Here is a 16,346-nt window from a genome sequence, read left to right on the forward strand (position 1 = left end):
TAAATGAGGATGAGAGAGAACACTGTCAGATTTTCTTTTCCTAAAACCAAATACCGTAAATTGACCTTAAAATCTGTGATAAAAAGATTTACATGTATGTAACAATAGTGTTTTTTTTTTGTTTTTTGGTGTGTGTGTGCAGGTGTGAGACACAGTGAGAGACACAAGGTGCGCGAATCTTTATTCAATTTCCACCACCAGGAAGATAGGAAAACACCCGAGTGGCCAGTGACAAGCAGTGCCCTTCACAAAAGGCAATGCTGTGTGAAACAATAGTGTTTATAATGATCAGGACACCATGAGAAGAACCTGAAATGAATTGAACTCAAATCATTTCCTATTATAATCATTAGAAGAGAACTGCTTTAAAAGAATGGCAAGACACTTTACTTCAATAGGGAAATAAACATAATGATGTAGTTTGTTAATCAATACATTACATTTTACCAATGTTATTGGGGAGGGTTTAAAGTAAATTTGCAGAGCGTGAAAACTAGAAGAAAATATCAAAGAAGAATTCAAAATGCACAAAATACCAAGAGAAACAGTTAGCATTACAGTAGAGAATAGCAAATTAATAGGTGGAGTCAAATTAAGAAAATATTAAACATTCTAAATCAGTCAAGTTATATTCCATAAAAATGGAAAGGAAGGGCAATTAAATGACAGAGCTAATTGCATGAAAAAATGGATAGAGATAAGACAATTTAGAACAAATGTAATTATAACAGGATTGGGTAGAAATTCAGAACTAGGCTGAATAAAGAAGGTTCAGAAGCGAGGTGTAAAAGCAAATAAAGGGAAAGAGTGATCATGGAAAGGAACTGGCAGCTAACATAACATTCCCTTTTATGCCTTCTATCAGCACTTAAATAGTAAAAAGATGTAAAAAGAGAAGGCTCTGATTAAGGACCAAAAATGGGATTTACAAATGGAAACAAATGGGCTGTGGGTGAGTCATTAAATGAATACTTTGCATGTGACCTTACAAAGGAAGCAGCTGTACATAGTGACAAAGAAGGAAATTTAGTCACGAGATGGGTTCTAAATTGACATGGAAGTCGTATCAAATGACTTTCTATACTAAGACAGTTCAGTAATAAAGTTGACAAACACCGGAACAGATAAGATTTACCCAAGGAAACCAAAGGAAGAGTAGAATTGAAATTGTGGGGGCGCTGTCTATTATTTTTCAGTCCTCTTTAGCTTCAAGGCAGTGCTAGGGAACCAAAGAATTGCAAATATTATGCCTTCTTGAAGAAAAGTTGCAAAAGTAAACATTTGCAGACCAGTTAGTTCAACTTCTGTGGTGGGGACACTTTCAGTTACCACAATTCTGGATAGAATGAATAGTCAACGTGGACAAATGCTAATTAAGGAGAACCAGAATGGATTTGTTCAATGAAATGGTTGACAAGCATTAATACTGTTGGTGTAGTATCATGGACTTCTAACAGATGTTTGATGTGGTACCACACAACAGACTTGTGAACAAGGTTAAATAAGTTGAACAAAAGGGACAGCAGCATCTTGAATGCAAAATTGTTTGACTGACAATAAACAGTTTAATTGTTGATGGATTTTTTTTGGGCTGGAGGGAGATTTGTAGTGAAGTTATCTCAGAGTCAGAGTTGGAACCCTTGCTTTTTAGACCATAACATGTAGGAATAAATGTAGACCATTCAGCCCTCAAATCTGCTGTGCCATTCAATGAGATCATGACTGATCTGATAATGCTCAACACTTTCCTGTCTTATCCCCAGAACCCTTTATTCCCTTACTGATTAAACATGTCAATCTTAGGCCATGAATATGCTTAAATCAACCAGACTTGACAGTCCTCCAATGTGAAGAACTCTATAGATTCACTACCCTGTGAAAGAAGAAATTCCACTTCATCTGTCTTAAATGGATAACCCCTTACTTTGAGCTTAAGTTCTCTGGTTCTAGACTCTCCTACAAAGGGAAATAATCTCTCTTAGCCTGTCAAGACCCCAAACAATTTTAGGTGCTTCAATAAAGTCTGCTTCATTCTTCAAAATCCCAATGAGCTCAATTTATTCAGCCTTTTACAAGAAGATCCCTCCACACCTCTTTGCACTACCCCAAATGCCTGTGCATCTTTTCTTTCTTTGATAAAAGGGACAAAACTGTTCACACTATCCCAGGTGAGGTCTGATTAGTACCTTGTACAGTTTTAACAAGTCTCCAATTTTTATGCTTCAATCCTTTTGAAATAAAGGCCAACAGGTTATCTTGGTTCCCTAGCACTGGTTCAGATGGATGCTGGCAGTTTTTGATTTATGCACAAGGATTCTGAAATTCCGCAGTGCTGCATCTTTCCAGTATCTGTCTACTTAAATAATATTCAGTTCTTTTATTCTTCCTGCCAAAGTGCATAAACTCACATTTTCCCACATTACATTCCATCTATCAAGTGTTTTCCCACCATGTTCTGTCGTACATTAACCATCTGGACCTGAGTGTACAAGAGGTAATCAAAGCTTGTGGTTGATACAAAACTTGGAAGCATTATAAACAGTGTGGAGAACAATGTAGAACTTCAAATGGAAAGTGACAAGTTGGTAGAGTAGGCTGGTAGGGTTGCTGATGAAATCCAATATGGATAAGTGAGGGGTGATATTTTGGTAGAGACACCATGGAAACACAATAATAAAAGATGGCAGAAAAGGTAGACAAAGCTGTTCATAAAGCATACATTGTCTTTAACTTTAGTCATAGGAGGATAGAGTATAAGTGTGAGGAGGTTATGCTGAGCATGTAAAAGTCACAGTTAGACCTCAGCTAGAATATTGTAGTTCTGGGTGACGCACTTCGAAGAGAATGTGAATGCATTGGAGAAGAGGTTTACAAGAATGGTTCCCATGGATCAGAAATTTCCATTATGAAGAAAGATGGGAAGCATTAGAACTGGGTCCTTTCGAGAGGAGAGGCTAAAAGGGAGATTTTGTAGAAGTTTTCAAAATTATGAGAGACAGAGAAAAAGGTGAGAAAGTGTTCCCACTTATAAAAGAACCTGGAACTAGACAGCACACATTTAAAGTATTCTACAAAGAAACAAATGTGGTCTGAGAAAACAAAATTGATGCAGCAAGTAATTTAGGATCTGGAATGCGTGGCCTGGAAATGAGTGCAGGCTCAATGATGAAGGGCTTTTGCCCAAAATGTCGATTTCGAAGCTCCTTGGATGCTGCCTGAACTGCTGTGCTCTTTCAGCACCACTAATCCAGAATCTGGTTTCCAGCATCTGCAGTCATTGTTTTTACCCTGCAGGCTCAATCAGGCCATTCCAATGTACCTTCGATATTACTTGACTTGAAACAAATGATTTTGTGGGTGGCACAGTGGCACAGTAGTTAGCATTGCTGCCTCACAGCGCCAGAGACCTGGGTTCAATTCCAGCCTCAGGCGACTGACTGTGTGGAGTTTGCACATTCTCCCCGCGCCTGCGTGGGTTTCCTCTGGGTGCTCCAGTTTCCTCCCACAGTCCAAAAGTGTGCAGGTTAGGTGAATTGGCCAAGCTAAATCGCCCGTAGTGTTAGGTGTCGGGGAATGGGTCTGGGTGGGTGCGCTTCGGCGGGTCGGTGTGGACTTGGTGGGCCGAAGGGCTTGTTTCCACACTGTAATCTAATCTAATCAAAAATAAGAGTAGAGGGAAAAGGCAGGAGAATCGTACTAAATCATAAAGCATGTGAGGAGATGTGGTGCAGACATGATGGGTCAGAAGGACTCATTCTCACTGCAGCAATTCTATGATTCTGTCAACTAGAGTGTCATCGGCTTACCACAAAGATGATGTTGCTTCAACTTGCACAATACTATCTCAGTTCTTTCTATCAATTCAAACCTGCCAAATGATTTAAAAATTATAATGTCCTTTATTCCAATATGCATATCAGAATAATTTTAGAATCTCACCAGCAATAAAGAAGAAGGTGGGAGTCGAGCACTACACAGTCAGCCAATGCAGTTTGGGGCCAATATGGTTACAAGAAAGTTGTTGAAAAATGCCTTGTCAGCTCTCGAATGCATAAGAGTGAAGAGACCACTAAAGGTTGGGAGATTGAAGAAGTTTCTAAGATCTTGGGATGGAGAATCAACATGGAGGAATAGATAGCAAAGGAATTTCACAGACATGCCCTAACATTTAATGGTGATATCACAATTATGATTAGCAAAATGGTCAATGCTTCTCTTTGAAAGATGTTTGTCAGCTTTCACTTGTGAGGCTGACATGTACCTCTCCATAAGGTGCCATGAGGTATTACAGGAAGACAAATGAGTATGTTTATTTATTATACAGCTCACAAATTACATTACACTAAAAATATCACATGAAAACTTGGATGTGGTGCTGAACCATCTATCTGATTATCCTATGAAACATTTGCCTTTATCCACAACCTAGCTGCATTATATGAAGAATTAATGCACTCTGACTGGCTGCTAAAAGATTGTAAATCAAAGCGGCAGAACGTGTGCTTGTCACGCTGAAGTTAAAACATTGATATATTTGGATTATGCCTGATAAATTGATTACTCAAATGTCAGAAACAAAAAGGCTTTATCTATTGAATCTGGTCTGTCAGTTGACTAAAACCTTCTGGCCTCAGCTCAGGTATCAATTATGTATTACAAAGAACAAAAACCTGAAAGCATGCAGATTAAATCTGTAAAAGGCAAGATGTCAGGTAAGTAAGAGAAATAGTGAGAACATTTGTTTAATATTTTGTGCAAATTTTTTCCTATAGATAAGGAGGAAAAAAATTGTTAATGGGTAAAACATAATTCTCAGCACATCACACATTTACTGAACGATTCCCACATGAACAAATTGCCAATAAGATTTTAGTCTTTTTAAAGCTTTTGCTTTAACACAAACCACAACCAGTGCAGCTTAAACACATAAACACATAGGGGGTAGCATGGTGGCTAGCACTGCTGCCTCACAGCACTGCGGTCCCAGGTTCTATTCCAGCCTTGGGCGGCTATCTGTGTGGAGTTTTGCACATTCTCCCCGTGTCTGCGTGGGTTTCCTCCCACAGTCCAAAGATGTGCAGGTCAGGTGAATTGGCTATGCTAAATTGCCCATAAGTTAGGTGTGTTAGTCAGAGGGAAATGGGTCTGGGTGGGTTACTCTTCGGAGGGTCGGTGTGGACTTGTTGGGCCAAAGGACCTGTTTCCACACTTTAGGGAATCTAATAATGTTGAAGCAGGAGTAGACAGTTTGCCCCTTCAAGCCAATGCCACCATTCAATATGATCTTGGTTGATCTGTTTATGTCCATATCTTCACTTTGTTGTTTGTACTCCTTAATCCTTGACTTTCTTTCTGATTAAAAATCCAACACTCTCAGCCTTGAATAAATTCAATGACCCAGCCTGCAATACCTTTTGGGGAAGAAAATTCCACACTCTTATCAGCCCTTTGAGACTGAAAAAAATTCTCCTCTGTTTTATTCTTAAGTTCCGTCTCCCAATTTTAATCTCCTCCACAAATACAAACATCCTCTGGATATCCACCCTATCCAATCCCCCTTAAGATTTCATGTTTCAAATAAGATCTTCTTTCATTCCTCTGAACTGCAATGGGTAGATAACTAATCTGTTCAGACATTTCTTCATAAGACAAGCCCTTCATCCCATGAATGAGTTGTATGAACCTTCTCTGAACAGATTTTAAAACAAATACTTTTCTTTCAAATAAGGAAACAAAAAGCATACACAGTTTCAGTGATGATCTCACCAGTGCCCTGTACAGCTCATGACGTGGAGGTGCCGATCTTGGACTGGGGTGGATAAAGTTAAAAATTACACAGCACCAGGTTATAGTCTAACAGGTTTATTTGGAAGTACAACTTCTGGAATATTTTCTCTCAGTAAGATTTCCTACTTTTATATTTTATTTCCCTTGGGGAAAAAAAATGACAACATTCCATTTGCTTCCTAATGACTTTCTGTATACAACCATGACACCCAGATGCCTCTGTATGACTGAGTGTGGAAATATCTCTCTATTTAAATTGTACACTGCTTTTCTATTTTCCAGCTGAAATGGACAATTTTAACCTTAGCCACGTCATACTCCATCTGCCAATTTTTTGCCCACTGACTTAATGAATTAATAGGCAACTGTGACCTCAAATAAACAAAGGTAAATTTCACCTTAGTCAGTCACTGAAACAAAGATACTTAGTGATGTGTTTTTTTTTGGGTTAAACACTACCGCAAGTGTGATATGGCTTGAGTGCTTCTCTGTATGTTAGCTCATGCAACAAGTACCACTAAGATCAAGATTTTTGTTCAGATAGAGGTCTTTACATTTGTTAACTATTTACTTTGTTATAATCTTAGACTTATGCATAACCGGGGTTCTGAGCTTGTTGATATTACTATACATTATATGCACAGAAGTAACTGACTGGATACACTGAACTATATGACAATATACTAACGCAGTGACTGAAAACAGAATGTCGTATGTCATGATGTCATGATGTCATGATGTCATGTACCTGTCTTAAAGGCATACTGCCTGTCTGGCCTGACATCTGTGCAACAACACAAACATCTTAGACAACTATTAACAATACTACATAGCCAGACTATACTGTTGTTTTCTCACACAAGGTACATCAGGAGTCATTTCCATCAATAGCTTTCACCTTGAAGATTCATGGGTACAGATTACGAGGAAGGGACAATTCGATGAATATTCTCTCTATTGAGTTATGACAGCTTTTCTGACAACATAACTTATTAGAGTTGTTTTTCAACCAACTAACTAATAACAACCTGCTTCATAGTTTGGTTACTTCTGGGCCAACATTAGCTTCTTTTGTGTTGCTGATATGCATATCATATTCTGGTTTTAAATCATTTTAACTAGTGAACACAGTACCAGCAAATTTGCCTCTCTCTTTTTCTGGCAAACAAAAAATTCTGACTTTTTTTTTACTGAGAGCAATTTGCTTCTTCTTCTCTGCATTACTTTTTCTATCTGTTTTCTCTTTTTCTTTACATTTGTGTGTTGACCGCTTTCATCCTTCTATTCTTCTGCTTATAGCTCCTCTCTGTAGCTGCCAGCCATGTCAGAGTCATAGAGATGTACAGCATGGAATCAGACCCATCCGTCCAACCCGTCCATGCCGACCCCATGTCTTCTTTCTTAACTTCCTCTTCTGTATTCAGGTCAAGGGTCTCCAGGCATATATATCATTTCTTATGATTCAAGAAAACTACAATTCCTCCTTTTACAATTAAGGTAACTCTTAAAATCCTTTTCAATCATTTTTTAATAAGCAGTTGCAGATTCCAGATAACTTAATGATTTTTTAAAAATTCCTAAATGTATTAATTCCAGTACAAAAACGGTCACAAAGTCTTGAAGCCATTGGTAAACTAGAGAAGAAAATATAATATAGTTACAAATGAGAATCCTCAGAACTATATATATTGAATTAAAGCACTGGTTCTCAATTTCTCTGTGAGTAGATTTATTATAAAATCAACAAGTAGTTTCTACATAATTTCAGCCAAATACTACAGTTTACATTCTGTTAAAAAGAACTGCATTTATCAAAAGGGAATTACTTTTAATAGATTAAAACATCCAAGCGGTTAACACTGTAGGAAATGAAAGCCAAAACCATTTCCAGAGAGCATCTGAAAAGGCAGCAACATTACATGTCACACTTCACCTTCCCCTCACTTGCTGTCATTGAATAGCACATTTCATTTGAACTAACAGAAGGGAATCAGCTTTTTTTGACAAGCTGAGTAATCTGATCCACAAAAAATGTTTAATGGATTCTTATCTATATCTGTAGGGGCAAAATAAACAATTTTCCGACTCTAATCAATAAAACAATAAATTTAACCCTTAGCTCACTGTTTTTCTTTTGCAATGTAGACAGACTATCGTGACTAAGATTTTCTGATAGGCGATGCAGATGTAATGTTTCTCTTTGTAGGCATTCTCTTTGTAATTGCAGTGTAGCCCCACAATGATGACCTTCTAAATTGCTAGAAAAAAAATGTTGAAGATTTTAACCTTCCATGAGAAATCATCAAACTTAAGGAAAAAGCATATAACGGCACAAGGATGAGTGACAGATCAGACAATTGGTCAGAATATAAAGAACAGCAAACAATGACCAAAACACTAATCAGGAAGAAAAATATGAGAGTACGGGAGGAAGCCAGAGAGAAAGATAAAAGTGGATAGCAGGAGTTAGTGTTGGTCCTCTTGGGGTAAGAATGGAGTTAATAGCAGATAATACAAAAAAAGCAGATGAATGAACACATATTTTGCTTCTTTCTTCACTGTAGAGGATACAAAAAGGTGGTGGGCATGAGAGAGAGACCAAGTGAAAGTACAATCAGTGGAGAAATAGTATTAAAGCAAGCCGACAGAGCAATGTGCTGACAAGATTCCAGGTCTCTTAAAAGAGGTAGCTAATGAGATAATAAATGTGTTGGTGTTAATGTTCCAAAATTCCCTAGATTGAGGGAAGATTCCATCAGATTGATATGAAACAAAGATAACCTTCTATTCAAGAAGGGAATGAAGCAGCAAACAGAAAACTATAGGCCAGTTGGCTTGATGTCTGTCATTGCGAAGGTGGTAGAAATGATCACAGGTTATGGCTGGGCATTTAGCAAAATTCAAGATAATCAGAAAGTGTCAGCAACTTGTGAAAGGGAAATCATATTTAACCCATCTATTAAGATTATTTCAAAGAATAACGTGTGCAGTGGATAAAGAGAACCTGTAGACAGATTATATTTGGATTTCTAGAAAGTATCAAAGTTTATTGGAGAAAATATAAGATTATGGTGCAGGGAGAAACAAGTTGGCATAGACTGTGTGACAATTCCTACTCTATCAACATCCCAAAAATCTATTTATGTTCTAATGGTGAAGCTATTCAAAGAAATAACATTACAAATCACATTTAGAGGCATCTTACTAAGCTTCATTTAATGTTGTTTATCACTCTCCATTTTGTACATCTCTTGCTTTGAGGCTTTTTATACCTTGGCACCAGTTTTAACCAGTCTAAATCAGGAAACCATAAAATGGCCTATAAAACTAAGCATATGTTTTGCCTAAGCACTAACAAACATTGAATAGCTATTGCAATATGTAACTATATGAAACAAGAGAGAAAAATCAACTGAATGTAAGAGGTAAGAATAATTATTAAAGGGGATTACAATTCTTGACAACTTCAATACAGTTAAGCACTACCTCTAACTATATAATTTTCAGATAATTCACTATTCATTGAAGCTTGCCATTCCCATCCCATTGGGAATACACATAATAAGACAGACTTCAAGTTATCTATACAATATATTAGTTTTCTGAGAGGTAAATGAATTCTTAGCTCTGAAAAGATTAAGTTGCTGCAGGTGTCAGAAGTTCAATCATTCCTACAGCTGAATGTAAGACCTGCAAATGAATGGAAGAGAACTTCTTTCAGAAGTGGCTAACGAGAATAGGGATCATTTGTTTTTAACTTCTTAAATGCCATCTGCTATTCATGGCTATTGGGAACTGAGACTTAATTATTTTCTCTTTTCCATCTCAATGAATAGGCTAATAGAGAGCAGAAATGTAATAATTTGAATGCCAGAAATCTGAAATAAAAGCAAAAATTACTGAAATAGTTGACTGGACAGGTAGCTTCTGTGGATAGAGAAAGAGTTAACAGGCAGAACCCCCTGCTCATGCCAGCGATCAGCTTGGAGGCAGGCAGTAAATTTAAGGAGCTGGGATTGAGGTGTACATCAACGCCATCTTGCCATTATTTGAAGCTCTTATGTTGACACCAACTAAAGACCATTTTAAGATCTCAGCCCACCCCTACTGGAGTCCAGTTGTAAATGAACCTGTTACCATACCTGATGAAGGAACCCATTAGGACAGGAGGGTTCACTGAGAGCCCTACACCTGGCTCTTGCTACCGACCACCTTGGCCTCTTCACTGGAGGTCTCTCTCCAGCTCTCTGAGTGGCAAACAGGGCACCAATGGCATATTAGACAGTATCATCATAATCTACAAACTCTTATGCTCTATCCCTCAATAATACAGATTTCAATATTGCATCAGATAGAATTAGACAGCTGCAACACCAGCAGCCCTAGAGCCCATGAAAACCCCACGTTCTCCACACTACTTACCTGTCGCTTGGCTTGCTCCATGCTCCTGGTACTCCTTTAACTGCTCTTTCCGCAGCAGCCACTGCCAGCCAAGCAACACTGCTGGTCTTTGGATGGCTGGCAGCTCTCAGTACACAAGACACCTGCCTTCAGGATTCTCATTCTCAAGATGAATCCATATTGCAGCTCATCATGCTGTGAAATCCATCTAGTAGATTTGTTACTAATAAGGGCAACAGAGCTGCAGCTCAATGAGTAGTTGAGTCAGGTGCTGCTAACATTAACAATGTAGATCACAGAAATATAAATTCGAGATTAACATTAAATCTTAATCTTGTGTGATGGAGGAAAATTACCTGGTCATTAAATGAGAAGTGGCTCTTGTCTTAAACAAGGTGTAGTTATTGCATCTAGCTGTAAGTCACTTGGGTATGATTGACATTGCTTACTCACACTATGAGGGAGACCTTTATGTTAGGTCTTACTCCTCCAAGAACTGAAGCTATCCCCCTCCCTAGTCCATGTGACATCATATAAGGTGGTTCTTAATGCAATCATTGACATTATCCCCCTCAGATCTTTACACAACACTCATTGTGTTGAAAGGCTCACTGTTGGCTTCAAGTTATTTTCTGATCAACCTTTTTAGTGATGTTTTACACATGTTAGAAACAAGTGTGACTTAAATCTGGGTCTCGTGACTCAGATAGGAACACTATCACTGTGTGACAAAAGCCCTCACTGCTGGCTTCAACAGTGCTTGATTGGCTTGTGGTTCTTGAAGAAAGGCAGCAGAGGTCTCTCTCTAGCTCTCTGAGTGGCAAACAGGGCACCAATGGCAGATTACACAGTATCATCATAGTCTACAAACTCTTATGCTCTATCCCTCAATAAGACAGATTTCAATATTGCACCAGATAGAATTAGACAGGTGCAACACCAACACTATTTTTTCCTTATAACCGGCAGCCCTAATGCCAAATTAGCAGTGATCTAGAATGAAATTTTGTTTCCCTGGTCCGTACGCATCCATGGAGCGCTACGATTAATGTCTTTTTTTTCTGCCTCACAGGAATGAATCTATTCTCTAATTGTTAAAAATCACACAACACCAGGTTATAGTCCAACAAGTTTAATTGGAAGCACACTAGCTTTTGGAGCGCCACTCCTTCATCAGGTGGCCTGGTGTTGTCTAACTGGGTCATCTTCTCCAGAAGCTTCTAATGTTTAATTACTATTTTCCTATTAATTTTTGAGAGGACTTAACCTTGTCATTTCGTCTTGCCGAAGCTAGTTCTGCTCCAGTTAAATACTTTCACACTCATTTGTTCCTGGTCCTTGTTCGAAGAAATTTTAAACCTCATGCTATGGTAAGGACTATTGTCTAAATATTCTCTTTTTGAAGCATACTCTACTTGTCCCACTTCATTTCATAGATCTGGATCCAGCACAGCTTTGTTCTTCACTGGAGGAACTGATGTAAAAGTTCCTTTTTGAGCATTTAATGAATTTTTCCACCGCATTGCCATTTACACTGTTAGTAGCCCAACCTTTATTAGGATAATTGAGGTGACACATTATAATTACTTAGTATTTTTTGCAACACTCTTTGTAATTTTCTTGCAAATTTACACCACTATCTCCTTCTCACTTCTGGTGGCATTTAACATGCACCCAGTAGCAGAATATCTCCACTATTTTTGCTTTAATTCTAACCAAATAGATTCTCTCTTTGACCTCCTCAACACATCATCATTCTTCAGTCCGAAAATAGTATCTTTGATCAGTACTGTCCTTCCTTATCATTTCTCAGTACCTCATACTTACAAATGGTAAGTTCCTATCCTCAGTAATACCCTGGTGCCACATAGCTGAGTGTGCCTGTAGCTCAGCAGCTTTATTTGCACAGAACATTTATTCTCAAGCAAATTTGTAACTTATTCTCCAATGACAGAAAATAAAATCAGAGCTAAAGTGTAAATACCTGTATAGCACTACCCACATGCTAATAGAGAATGAGCTGTTTTCTACTCCAATAGTGCCTGATTCTCTGTTTGCCTCTTTTGCTATCCTTCTTCCATTATAATGCAAAGTACTCCCTTTGCAAAGGTTAATTGAGGAGGTGGCGACTTAGAGGTAATGGCACTGGACTAGTAATTGAGAACAGCATGCTAATGGTTTGAGGACAGAGATTTGAATCCCACCATGTCAGATGGTGAAACTTGTATTTAATTTTGAAAATCTGGAATTGTCATTAAAGAAAATCATTTGTTTCACTAATGTGCTTTAGGGAAGAAAATCTGACATCTTTATCTAATCTGGCTGCTTCTGACTATAGACCCACAACAATGTGGTTGACTCTTGACTACGCTCTGGGTAATTATGGATGGGCAATAAATGTTGGTCTAGCCAGCGACACACATATCCAATGAACAAATAAAACAAAATTCAGCTGTTTAATCCCACTGGACACATCCAAACAATTCAGTTGTATGGAGACTAGCAACAGATTGGTTCAATGTTGGGTCAGAGCTCAGTAAGGACTATTCAAAATAAAAATCATTGTTAGGATCACTAAAAGAGATTAATGTTCTTAATTTTTCTGGTATTGGAAGATTTTAGGTTTTGCTGCACCTACATTTTCAGAAATAATTGTATATCAGTACATTATCAGTTCAGGACACTTTGAAAACTGACCTCTTCCATGTGGTGCAAAACCAGGCAAAAAGAGGGCAAAACAAAATGTGTGTGCACTTCTGATTTTAGGACAAGTGTACATTTTCCTGGAAATAATTGACACAGCACTATTTGACTGTTGAAAACTCATGGAAGGCTTCAGGTCATCAAGTCCCCATCAACCCTCCAAAGAGCAACCTATTCCCAACCCTATAACCCTGCATTCCAAATAGCCAATCCATCTAATCCATTTCAGACCCATGCAGACATGAGGAGAATGTGCAAATTCTACACAATTGCCCACAGCTAGAATAAAACCTGGGTCTTTGGTATTGTGAGGCAGCAGTGCTAACTATTGAGAACGACCACATACTCATTATGCCATGATCATGATCAAGTGTCATGATCTCTTCCATTAAGTGGAACCTCCATCCCTCTCACAAGTTTGTTGTCATGATCCTATACAAATTATATTCAAATATCACAGTGATACAAAGTTTGTAATTTCAGGAACATGAGTCTTTTGATGGTAACCATAGAAGAGCACATTCTGAACCCCTTCATTAGCTTCATTCAAAAGGAGGAGGCAAGTTAGGTCTGTGAACGAATCTCTGCTGTAAAAACAGCCAATAGAGCAAGCTTCCAGAGATTGACCTGCACCCGTGATCTCTTACAGCAAGAGGCACGATCACCAATAGAAAGGATTGGTGTCACTAGTTTAGGACATAGCAGTATCAGTTTATAAACCAGATATTAAATGAGGTATGGATAAAGAGAGAGAAGGTGTATGATTTCTATGGATTTTGAAGATTCCAGACATCATGAAGACAATGATGTTTGCTAATGGTTCAAGGATTAATGTTTTACAAACTCAGTCTGACTATTTTCAGCCATGCAGTCACCAGGTGACAGATGGAATAAACTGATTGAGACTGATGATTACAAGAACACAAGTTAATTCAGGTCTGAGAAGGAGACCTCAAGCCTATTCTTTAATAAATTAATTATTAATGTAAGTTAATTACATTAAACATATTTTGTTGTTATCAGCAATGAGAAGAAAATCGAAAAGCAAGATTTCGTTTAGGATATTCTCAGTAACGTGAAGACCGAAGAAATTCCTATTAGAACATGCTGGGAGTCAGACAATGCATTTTCTGAACATTGGTGTTCCTAAAACGTTATAAAAGAATAGAAAACATTTAACAGAGTGTAAAGGCACTTCCTACAAAACATTCACATATAAATAACCCTGAGCTTTATCACCAAAAGTAACATTGACTATGTCATTATTGCAGCAAATAGATGTGTTGAATTAACAAGAAATAATTTCATTTTCTATTTTCTGGTGGAATTTCAAGATTTTACAATTAGATTATACACTGGATATATGATATTAGTCTCTTTAAAAATGGGCTTTACTCCTTAAATTCTGCTGTTAAAAATAGCAATGATGTAATATGCTTTTGGTCTAATAATTCCCATTTCCTATTTTATCTTGTCCGTGTCAATGCAAGACATTTTAAAAAAGGAAGTCGTTGCATTCCTAAAATATTAGAGAAGCTGGTTTAATCACTGAATCAATTATAATGAGGTGTGATATATTTATTTTTAATATAAAATGTTTTAGAAATTGAAAGTGGAATTTATGTTAGTATTTTGATAGGTTATCCTCTCTTGGGGATTGATTAGCTCAGTTAGCTGGATGGATGGTTTGCAATGCAGAGTGACGCGAACAACATGGTTTCAATCTTTCTACTCACCTGATGCATGGTGACCCTCAGGTTAAATTCATCACCAGTTATCTCTCCCTAATGAGAGAGCAGCCCTATGGTTCTCAGGGATACTGGCGAATTTAGGTTCCTCTCTAGTCGTGGGAGAAAGAGGAACCTCGATTATCCGAATACCAATTATCCGAAAATCGGATTATCGAAGCAGATCTCTCAAGGTCCCGATGGAAACATTACGTCAAAGACGTGTCTCCAACAGTGATTGTGTCTTTTGTTTACAGTGATTAAATAGGCACTGTCGCCAAATGACTGACTTCCCGCCCTCGCTCTCTCCCCACACTTTCACTGGAGTTTTATACAGGAGTGTACCCTAAACCCCCCTTCCCCAGATAATCTCTCCAACCTGTACAGGACAAAGGTGGAACCTGTCAAAATGTTGCAGTAAAAAGTTGTGTGTATGGCTGTGGCTGCATTTGTGCGTGTGAGTGCACTCGCATGCACTATTTGGAGACTTACCCCACAAAGGGCAACTGCAGCAGTCTTGTTGTTGGTGTCCAGTCCAGCTGCACCAGAGAAGGGGAGGGTGTGTATGGGGTGTCAGGCGGGGGAGGGGGGGGCGGTGTTGGATGTTGGGATGGGAGTTGTTGAGGGGAATGGTGTTGGACGGGTTTGGGACAGGAGGTGGTGTTGGGAGTGGGGGGGGGGGGGGGCGGGCCTTGCGCGCTGTGTGCTGCTGCAGTCTCCGGAACAAGGAGCAGAGTTTAATAACTCGGAGCCCCAGAGGAAAGGCATTAAATCAATTCTCTGAATGAAATAGTGCCTGCCCATCACATTCAGATAATCGAGGATCCCCTGTAGATCACACAGAGTCATAGAGTTAACTCTTTGCTCCAACCTGTCCACGCCAACTAGACGTCCTAGTCTGACATAGTCCCATTTGCCAGCATTTGGCCCATATCCTTCTAATCCATTCCTATTCATGTACCATCCAGTTGCCTTTTAAATGTTGTAATTGTATCCCCTTCCACCACCTCCTCTAGCAGCTCATTCCATACACACATCACTCTCTGCACGAAAAGGTTACCCTTCAGGTCCTTTTAAAATCATATTGATATTCAATATTAATCTATTCATTATGGCTCAGGATTTATATTGTTATTTAGTGTTACATAAATAATATTTAATTGGAAGAACATTTCAATTTATCCCTTTTTACATAGCCAATTCATTCAACTAACATTAACATTCAAAATGAAAAACTCTCATGTCACAAAGTCTCCAACAACTTCAAAAGGTAATACCATTTTATTAATGAACTCAGAAAGCTACTTTTCAAGAACACTGTGAGATGGGAATAGGGTCATTGTGCTCCCAATTTATGGTCTTGAACTTAACATTAAATTCCTACAAGTGATTCACCTACCCATTATTTCATTTAGCTCCTTCACAAGAGTAATCCAAACACCCTGCTGTGTCAGATAAGAGGTTTAATGATATATCTAGGACCCCGATGCACAAACAAAAGTAGGCATAAAGCACCCTAACTCCTACAATCGTCTCTATCCCATTAATATGAGTTTTAATGCATTAATGCCAAAAGTTTTTGTGTTCTTCCAAAACAGTGTGCCACATTGAACATAGTTAAAAATCACACAACACCAGGTTATAGTCCAACAGGTTTAATTGGAAGCACACTAGCTTTCGGAGCGACGCTCCTTCATCAGGTGATTGTGGAGGGCTTGATCGTAACAC

At 38.4% G+C, this 16,346-nt stretch overlaps 1 protein-coding gene across 1 annotated transcript in view; it reads right to left on the minus strand.

The window, feature by feature from the left end:
• The window catches only part of LOC122558091 (protein inscuteable homolog), a 210,670-nt gene that overhangs the window by 165,941 nt on the left and 28,383 nt on the right, over nt 1–16,346 (minus strand). The window lies entirely within an intron of this gene.

Source organism: Chiloscyllium plagiosum, chromosome 16, assembly GCF_004010195.1.
Source record: "Chiloscyllium plagiosum isolate BGI_BamShark_2017 chromosome 16, ASM401019v2, whole genome shotgun sequence".
Taxonomy (NCBI): Eukaryota; Metazoa; Chordata; class Chondrichthyes; order Orectolobiformes; family Hemiscylliidae; genus Chiloscyllium; species Chiloscyllium plagiosum.